The sequence below is a fragment of the Dasypus novemcinctus genome, chromosome 2 (assembly GCF_030445035.2).
Source record: "Dasypus novemcinctus isolate mDasNov1 chromosome 2, mDasNov1.1.hap2, whole genome shotgun sequence".
In the NCBI taxonomy this organism is placed as follows: domain Eukaryota; kingdom Metazoa; phylum Chordata; class Mammalia; order Cingulata; family Dasypodidae; genus Dasypus; species Dasypus novemcinctus.
In genome coordinates, this window is record NC_080674.1 from 31,730,711 (window position 1) to 31,740,309 (window position 9,599).

A 9,599-nucleotide genomic window follows, 5' to 3' on the forward strand; every position below is an offset into this window, starting at 1 on the left:
TTATTTACATTTCCTTTAATTTTTTTCCATTAGTTATATACTTTTGTTTTCATGAGTTTTAAATTTATTTTGTTACCTTTATACCTAATTATTTTAATGTTTTAGATTCTATTATAAAATTATTTTTTTCTTAATTTTATTTTGCGTTTGTTTATGGCTAATGTGTAGAAATATAACTGATTTTTCCTTTAACATTGGACCCTACAATTTTGCAGACCTATGTCTGTTTAAATAGTAGTTTTTTTAGATGATTAGTTAGTATTTTCCACATACAAAGATCATGTCAGCTATTTAAAAAAAAGGAAGTTTTATAATGCCAATTCTTTCTTGCACTTACCTAATTGTTTTGGCTCAGACTTACATTGTAATATTGAATAAAAGTAGTAAAAGTAGAAATCCTTGTCTTGTTCCTGGCCTTAGAGGGAAAGCATTCCATCATTCATCATTTTTATGTTAGCTATATGTAATTCATGGATGAACTTTAATAGTTAAGTAAGTTCCTTTCTATTTCTAGTTTGTTGAGTGTCTTCATTTTACAATTTCATTAGATTTCATCAGTTTTCCACATCAAATGAGATGATCATGTGTGCATTCTATTGAGATGGTGCATTACATTAATTGATTTTGGATGGTAAACTCACCTTACATTCCTGAAATAAATCCCTGTTGGTCATGGCATATAAATCTCTTACTTGTCATTGGATTCAGTTTGCTAGGATTTTGTTGAGGATTTTGTGTCTATATTCATAAAAGATATTGGTCTCTAGTTTTCTTGGGATTATTTTGTATAGTTTTTGATATTAGAATAATATAGATCATATATAATGTGTCTGCAAGTGTTCCTTTTTATTTTATTTTTGTAAGAGTTTGTGATGAATTGACATCTTCAAAATTTGGTAGACTTTAACAGCTAATCTATCTTTGCTGGAGCATTTCTTTGTGGAAAGTGTTGTGATTGCTACTTCAATATTTTTACTCATCATAAGTCTATTCATATGATCTCTTCTTTAGTTGATTTTGGTAATATATCTATTTCTAGAAATTGGTCCATTTCATCTAGGTTATCTAATTGATTTGTACACAATTGTTCATAGTTATCCCCTTAAAGTCAATTTTATTTTCTGTGTGGCAATTGAAATAGATCTTTTTTTCATTCCTGATATTAATAGTTTGAGTCTTCTCTATTTTTTTTTTCTGGTTGGTCTGGATAAAGTTTTTTTAAAAGTTGTTGACCTTTAAAAGAACAAAAATTGGTTTTGTTGATTTTCTCCATTGTTTTCTACTCTGTATTAATTTCTCATCTAATCTTTATTGTTTCCCTCCTGGTTGTTTTTTAATTAATTTGCTCTTCTTTCTTTTTTTATATAAGCTTTTTATTATTTTTTATTTTTTATTTTTATTGACTTTGTAATAATATTACATTAAAAATATATATATATGTGAGGTCCCATTCAACCCCACCCCCCCACCCCCCCTTTCTCCCCCCAACAACACTCGTTCCCATCATCATGACACATCCATTGGATTTGGTAAGTACATCTTTGGGCACCTCTGCACCTCATAGACAATGGTCCACATCATGGCCCATACTCTCCTCCATTCCATCCAGTGGGCCCTGTGAGGATTTACAATGTCCGGTGATTACCTCTGAGGCACCATCCAGGGCAGCTCCATGTCCCAAAGACGCCTCCACCTCTCATCTCTTCCTGCCTTTCCCCATACCCATCGTCCACCATGTCCACTTTTCCCAATCCAATGCCACCTCTTCTATGTGGACATTGGATTGGTTGTGTCCATTGCACCTCTATGTCAAGAGGAGGCTCAGATTCCACATGGATGCTGGATGCAATCCTCCCATTTTCAGTTGTAATCACTCTAGGCTCCATGGTGTGGTGATTGTCCTTCTTCAACTCCATCTTAGCTGAGTGTGGTAAGTCCAATAAATCAGATTGTAGGTGCTGGAGTCTGTTGAGGCTCAGGACCTGGCTATCACATTGTCAGTCCAGAGATTCAAATCCCCTAAATATATCTTAAACCCCAACATTAATTGCCCCTCCAGCACATTAGCATGAAAGTCTTATGAAGGGAGATCCCATCTGAGTCCAGATTCATCACACATAAACACCATTTCCAAAGAGGGGCCATCTGCCCTGGTAGTTAACCCCATCAGCCATGACCATAACTCTCATGGGTCTCTTTAGCCTTCAAAGGAACCAATATCTGGGGGTTGTATCTGCTTTATCTGTCTCTCTGACTCTGCTCAGTTGTGCATGAGGGCAATCCTTCTGCCAGCCTCCAGACTCTTTTTTAGAAACTCGTAGCCATATAAACTCATTTCTCCTTTCCATTTCCCCCTTACTTTAGGTCAAACAGCATTTTAAAGTCATGTTATTTTATGTAGACATGGATATTCTGCTGATCCGCATTGAACCTTCCGTATAAGGTCCTTTTCCAGTTGCATCATCAGTTGGTAGTTGATAGTGGTCCCTCGTTGCCAGGGAGGCTCATCCCCGGGTGTCATGTCCCACGCTGGGGGGAAGGCATTGCATTTACATGCTGAGTTTGGCTTCGAGACTGGCCACATTTGAGTAACATGAAGGCTGACAGGAGGAAATTCCCAGGCACAATGTTGCTCTAGGCCTTGTTCTTATTTTAGGTTTATCAGCTCACAAGCATAGTCATTAGCATCAGGGGCTCACTGTTGAACCCTCACTCCCTCCCGGTCCCCGCTGCTGTACCTGGGAGACTGTCGCTGCTCCCCTAGGGACCACGACAGAGCACCACTGGCCAGGAACCCAGTACCCCCCCTGCTGTGGTTTTTAATTGTTGCCACTATGAGTATATCCAATCATTACCATGCACCCTGGACATATGTTCTGTACAGCTCCCTGTCAGCCATATATCACCTGTCATTGGTATCCCATACCAGTATCCCTCCATTGCCATTGTTGAAACACTCTGTGGTCCAGAACTCCCCGAAATTTGAAGCCCAATATAATGTCATGGTCCCTTACTAGGGAATGGCATATAGCGATGGGTTTAAAGGATAGATAAAGAACTTGGATAAAGTTAGATAAAGAACTTAGATAAAGAATGTTGATTTGAAAAAATTCCACATCCTATCCTTTTTTTTTTTTTTTTTTTTTTCCCCCCCTAATTATTCAGCATTTCTTCACAGGAGTCCTAGACCACAGCAATGCATATATATAATATACAGCACTCCCACACATCCACCAGAAAACCTTTTCCCTTCCACAGTGATACTCTTACGCCCTATTCATATCATATTTACTTAAGGTGATGTACAGAGTCTGAGATATTAGCTTTCTAACAAGGTAACATCTGTGCTTACATTATGGTGCATACTTTAGGATACACAGTTCTTTACATTTTTAGTTATCCTATGTTTTATATTATGGTTTACATTATCAGTCTGTCATCTCCTTTATGTTATGGTGTAATATTACATGTTTTATATCCATCCTTGTGTACTCTCAAGAAACTCCTCTCTTGCCCCCCATTTACTTTGGTTCCACACATTTAACATCCATTTTCCCTTCCACCTTGGTGCCCACAGTGACAGCCAACCTCCGTTTCCTGAGGAGCCACTTCCAGAGATAGATGGAATAGTGTTCAGGGCCTAACTTGCTCAACTGCCCCAATGCCCTGGGAGCCACCCTTTCTCTCGAGGGATACAGTTCCCTCTATTTGATGGCATTAGTCCTCCCCAGGATGTGGGTCCACCCCCACTCTCACTACTTGGGATTCCACCCCATGGTGACACCCACTCTGGCAGAATGAGCATTTAGACATTCCCCAGGAGCCCGTCCTGCATCAGACCCTCCCCTCCGAGCATTCTAAACAGGTAACCCTCTTTATTATATTTTGATATGATTTTCTCGGCATTTTACTCTCCACCACCTCCTGACCCTCTCCTGTGTTCGTATGTTACCCCTCCCTCCCCCCACTTTTGGGCAACGTTACCCATCCGTCCCTCCCCAGCCACCCTCAAACCCGTAAAGCCCCAACCAAAGGCAACCCCTTGCCCCCCTTTTATCTCTTCTTTGTGTTCATACTTACCACCATCTCGTCTTAAATTCCACCCCTGCAGACATCGGCTCATATCCTTCCTCCACCCTCCGATTTCCTGTAAGCCTATCGTTCAGTCTCTTGCTATCTAGGGCAGCTTGTTTATTTCATATCATTGAGGTCATGTAGTATTTGTCCTTCAATGTCTGGGTTGCTTCACTCAACATAAGGTTCTCAAGATTCATCCATGTTATCACATGTGTTTGTAGTGTGTTTGTTCTTACAGCTGAGTAGTATTCCATTGTGTGTATATACCACATTTTATTGATCCACTCATCTGTTGATGGGCATTTGGGTTGATTCCAACTTTTGGCAATAGTGAACAATGCTGCTATGAACATTGGTGTACATATATTAGTTTGTGTCCTTGTTTTCAGTTCTGCTGGGTATATACCCAGCAGTGGTATTGCTGGGTCATATGGCAAATCTATGGCTAGTTTTTTGAGAAACTGCCATACTGTCCTCCAGAATGGTTGGATCCTTCTGCATTCCCACCAGCAGTGGATGAGTGTTCCCCTTCCTTCACATCCTCTCCAGCACTTGTATTCTTCTGTTTTTTTCATAGCTGCCAATCTTATGGGTGTAAGGTGGTATCTCATTGTAGTTTTGATTTGCATTTCCCTGATAGCTAGAGATTTGGAACATTTTTTCATGTGCTTTCTTGCCATTTGTATTTCTTCTTCAGAGAAGTGTCTGTTTAAGTCTTTTTCCCATTTTTTAAATGGGTGGTTTATCTTTTTATTTTCAAGATATAGGAGTTCTTTATATATGCAAGTTATAAGTTTCTTATCAGATATATGATTGCCAAATATTTTCTCCCACTGTGTGGGCTCCCTTTTTACTTTCTTGACAAACTCCTTTGAGGTGCAGAAGGCTTTAATTTTGAGGAAGTCCCATTTATCTATTAGTTCTTTTGCTGCTCATGCTTTTGGTGAGATATTCATAAATCCATTTCCTATTACAAGGTCCTGTAGATGTTTCCCTACACTGCTTTCTAAGGTTTTTATGGTCTTGGCTCTTATATTTACGTCTTTGATCCATCTTGAGTTGATCTTTGTATAAGGTGTGAGATGGTAATCCTCTTTCATTCTTCTACATATGGCTATCCAGTTCTCCAGACACCATTTGTTGAATAGGCCACTCTCTCCCAATTGAGAGGGTTTGGTGGCTTTATCGAATATTATGTGGCTGTATATGTGAGGTTCTATATCAGAGCTTTCAATTCGATTCCATTGGTCTATGTGTCTCTCCTTATGCCAATACCATGCTGTTTTCACCACCGTAGCTTTATAGTATGTTTTGAAGTCAGGTAGTGTGATTCCTCCAATTTCGTTTTTCTTTTTCAGTATGTCTTTGGCTATTCGGGTCTCTTTCCTTTCCAAATAAATTTCATAGTTAGTTTTTCTAGTTCCTTAAAGAAGGCTGCGCTGATTTTTATTGGGATTGCATTGAATGTGTATATCAGTTTTGGTAGGATAGACACCTTAATAATTTTCAGTCTTCCTATCCATGAACAAGGAATAGTCTTCCATTTATTTAGGTCTTCTTTGATTTCCTTGAACAATCTTGTATAGTTCTCGTTGTATAAGTTCTTTACCTCTTTAGTTAAATTTATTCCTAAGTATTTGATTTTTTTATTTACTATTGTGAATGGTATTTGTTTCTTGATTTCCTCCTGATCTTGCTCATTATTGGTGTACAGAAATGCTACTGATTTTTGCGCATTGATCTTATACCCTGAGACTTTACTAAACTCATTTATGAGTTCTAGAATCTTCATTGTAGATCTCTCAGGGTTTTCTATGTATAGGATCATGTCATCTGCAAATAATGAAATTTTGACTTCTTCCTTTCCAATTTGAATGCCTTTTATTTCTGGTTCTTGCCTCAGTGCTCGTGTAAGTACTTCTAAGACAATGTTAAATAGGAGCGGAGACAGTGGGCATCCTTGTCTTGTTCCTGAGTTTAGAGGGAAGGAGTCTAGGATTTCTCCATTGTAAACAATATTGGCTTTAGGTTTTTCATATATACTCTTTATCATGTTCAAAAAATTCCCTTGTATTCCAATCTTTTGGAGTGTTTTTATCAAGAAAGGGTGCTGTATTTTGTCAAATGCTTTTTCTGCATCAATAGATATAATCATGTGATTTTTTTCCTTCAATCTGTTTATATGGTGTATTACGTTGATTGATTTTCTTATGTTGAACCATCCTTGCATACCTGGGATGAATCCCACTTGGTCGTGGTGTATAATACGTTTAATGTGTTGTTGAATACGATTAGCAAGTATTTTGTTAAGTATTTTTGCGTCTAGGTTCATTAGAGAAATTGGTCTGTAATTTTCCTTTCTTGTGATGTCTTTGTTTGGCTTTGGTACTAGGGTAATGTTGGCATCATAGAAGGAGTTGGGTAATGTTCTTTCTGTTTCGATGGTTTGGAATAGTTTCAGCAGGATTGGTGTCAGTTCTTTCCGGAATGTTTTGTAGAATTCACCTGTGAAGCCATCTGGCCCTGGGCTCTTCTTAGTTGAGAGATTTTTGATAACTGATTCTATCTCTCTGCTTGTGATTGGTTTGTTAAGATCATCAATTTCTTCTTTCGTCAATATGGGCTGCTTATGTGTTTCTAGGAATTTGTCCATTTCCTCTAGATTGTCATTTTTGTTGGAATATAGTTTTTCAAAATATCCTCTTATGATAGTCTTTATTTCTGTGGGGTCAGTGGTGATATCGCCTTTCTCATTTCTTATTTTGTGTATTTGCATCTTCTCTCTTTTTTTCTTTGTTAGTGTTGCTAAAGGTTTGTCAATTTTGTTAATCTTCTCAAAAAACCAGCTCTTGGTCTTGTTTATCTGTTCAAGTGCTTTCTTATTTTCTATTTCATTTAGTTCTGCTCTTATCTTTGTTATTTCCTTCCTTCTTCTTCCTGTTGGGTTACTTTGTTGTTGTTTTTCTAATTCCTTCAAATGTGCAGTTAGTTCTTCAATTTTTGCTCTTTCTTCTTTTTTGATATATGAATTTATGGCTATAAACTTCCCATTCAGTACTGCTTTTGCTGCATCCCATAAATTTTGGTATGTTGTGTTATCATTATCATTTGTTTCAAGGTAGTCATTGATTTCTTTTGAGATTTCCTCTTTGACCCACTGTTTTTCTAAGAGTGTGCTGTTTAATTTCCAAATCGTGGTGTGAAATCTGGGCTTCTGTCCCTTGCAAATCTCCAGCTTGACTCCACTGTGGTCAGAGATAATGTTTTGTATGATTTCAATCTTTCTGAATTCGTTCAGCCTTTCTTTGTGTCCTAGCATATGATCTATCTTGGAGAATGATCCATGTGCGCTTGAGAAAAATGTATATCCTGCTGTGTTTGGGTGTAGCGATCTATATATGTCTATTAGATCGAGCTCCTCTAATATACTATTCAGATGTTTTGTTTCTTTGGTGATTCTCTTTTGAGATGTTCTGTCCAGAGTTGATAGTGGTGTATTAAAATCCCCCACTATAATTGTAGATGTATCTATTCTTTCACTTAGTTTTTCCAGCGTTTGCCTGACGTATTTAGAGGCACCCTTGTTAGGGGCATAGATATTATGATTGTTCGATCTTCTTGACAGATTTTCCCTTTCACTAAAATGTATTATCCTTCTTTGTCTCTCACAATTGTTTCACATTTAAAGTCTATTTTGTCTGATATTAATATAGCTACTCCTGCCTTTTTTTGGTTATTGTTAGCTTGTATGATTGTTTTCCAGCCATTCACTTTCAATCTCCATGCGTCTCTGGGTCTAAGATGTGTCTCTTGTAGACAGCATATGGATGGGTCATATTTCCTTATCCAATGTCCCAGTCTGAATCTTTTGATAGGTGAGTTTAATCCATTGACATTCAGTGTTATTACTATCAAGGAATTATTTGTGTTAGCCATATTTTGATTGGATTTGTGTTTGTCATATTTTGTTTGTTTATTTTTTTTGTCTTTTTTGTTGTTGTTGTTGGTCTTATACTCTCCTCCAACTTTGCCTTTCCTGTTTTTTCCTTTCTTCCTGCAGAACTCCCTTTAGAATTTCTTGAAGGGGAGGTTTCTTGTTGGTATACTCTTTCAGTTTCTGTTTGTCTGTGAATATTTTGAACTCTCCATCATGTTTGAATGCTAGTTTAGCTGGATAGAGTATTCTTGGTTGGAAGTTTTTTTCCTTTAGTACCTTGACTATACACATACCACTGTCTTCTTGCCTCCATGGTTTCAGAAGAGAAATCAGCACTTAATCAAATTGAGCTTCCCTTGTATGTGATGGTTTTCTTTTCTCTTGCTGCTTTTAGGATTTTCTCTTTGTCTTGAGCCTTGGATAATTTGATAAGTATATGTCTTGGGGTGGGCCTGTTGGGGTTTATGACTTGTGGAGTGCGCTGTGCTTCTTGGATATGGACATCTGTCTCTTTCAGTAGATTTGGGAAGTTTTCAGCCATTATTTCCTGCAACACTCCTTCTGACCCCTTTCCCTTCTCTTCACCTTCTGGAATGCCTATAATACGTATGTTTGAGCGTTTTGCATTGTCATTCAGGTCCCTAAATCCTAATTGGATTTTTTCTATCTTCTTATTGACCCCTTCTACTATCTGTTTGATTTCTGATGTACTGTCTTCCACATCACTAATTCTCTGCTCTGTCTCTTCTAGTCTGCTGATATTTGCTGCAAGTGTATTTTTGATTTCTTGAACTGTGGTGTTCATTCCCATCATATCTGTTATGTTTTTGCGTATGTCTGCAATTTCCCCTCCAAGTGATGTCTTCATGTTGTTAACATCTTTCATTACTGCATCAAATTTGTCGGTGATAAATGTTCTGAGTTCTTTCATTGCTTGTGCCAAGTTTTGCTCCCCTTCGTGATTATTGGTTTGTTGATTGGATTCAGTCATGTTTTCCTGATTATTGGTTTGGTTTGTAGATTTTTGTTGCTTTCTGGTCATCTCTTTATTTTGACGAATTTAATCAGTTCCTTAGCTTCTTTGTCTGCTTTTGGAGGTTAATTAGTTGTTATTTTTGCATAGGTGTTATATCTTCTCTTTGTCACTTTTTTCTTCTTATTCTAGTTACTTGTTGTTGGTTAAGTTCACTTTAGAGGAAAGTATTAGTGTTGGGGAAAGGCAATTGTGTAAGCAAGGGAAAAGTGTAAAGTAGTATTGGTAATGTATGTTAACAAAGCAAGAATATGAGATCTGGGAGGCTGGAGGTTAGATTCATGTAGATTGTATAGAGTTATAGCTGTAGGTAGAGTACCTTTTATGAAGTAGATGACTGAATATGGGCGGAATATGGTATGAACTACAAAGCTATTGTTTTCATGAGAGAGGGAAAAAGAAAAGAAAGGTAATAGTTTCAAGAGTGGATAACAGACAGAAAACAGAACAAAGGTATTAGAAATTAAGAGTTAGACACTTTGTGGATCAAAGAACGGGAGGTGGGGGGTGGAATATAGGAGAGACAGTAGATGATAGTGGATATCAAGATGC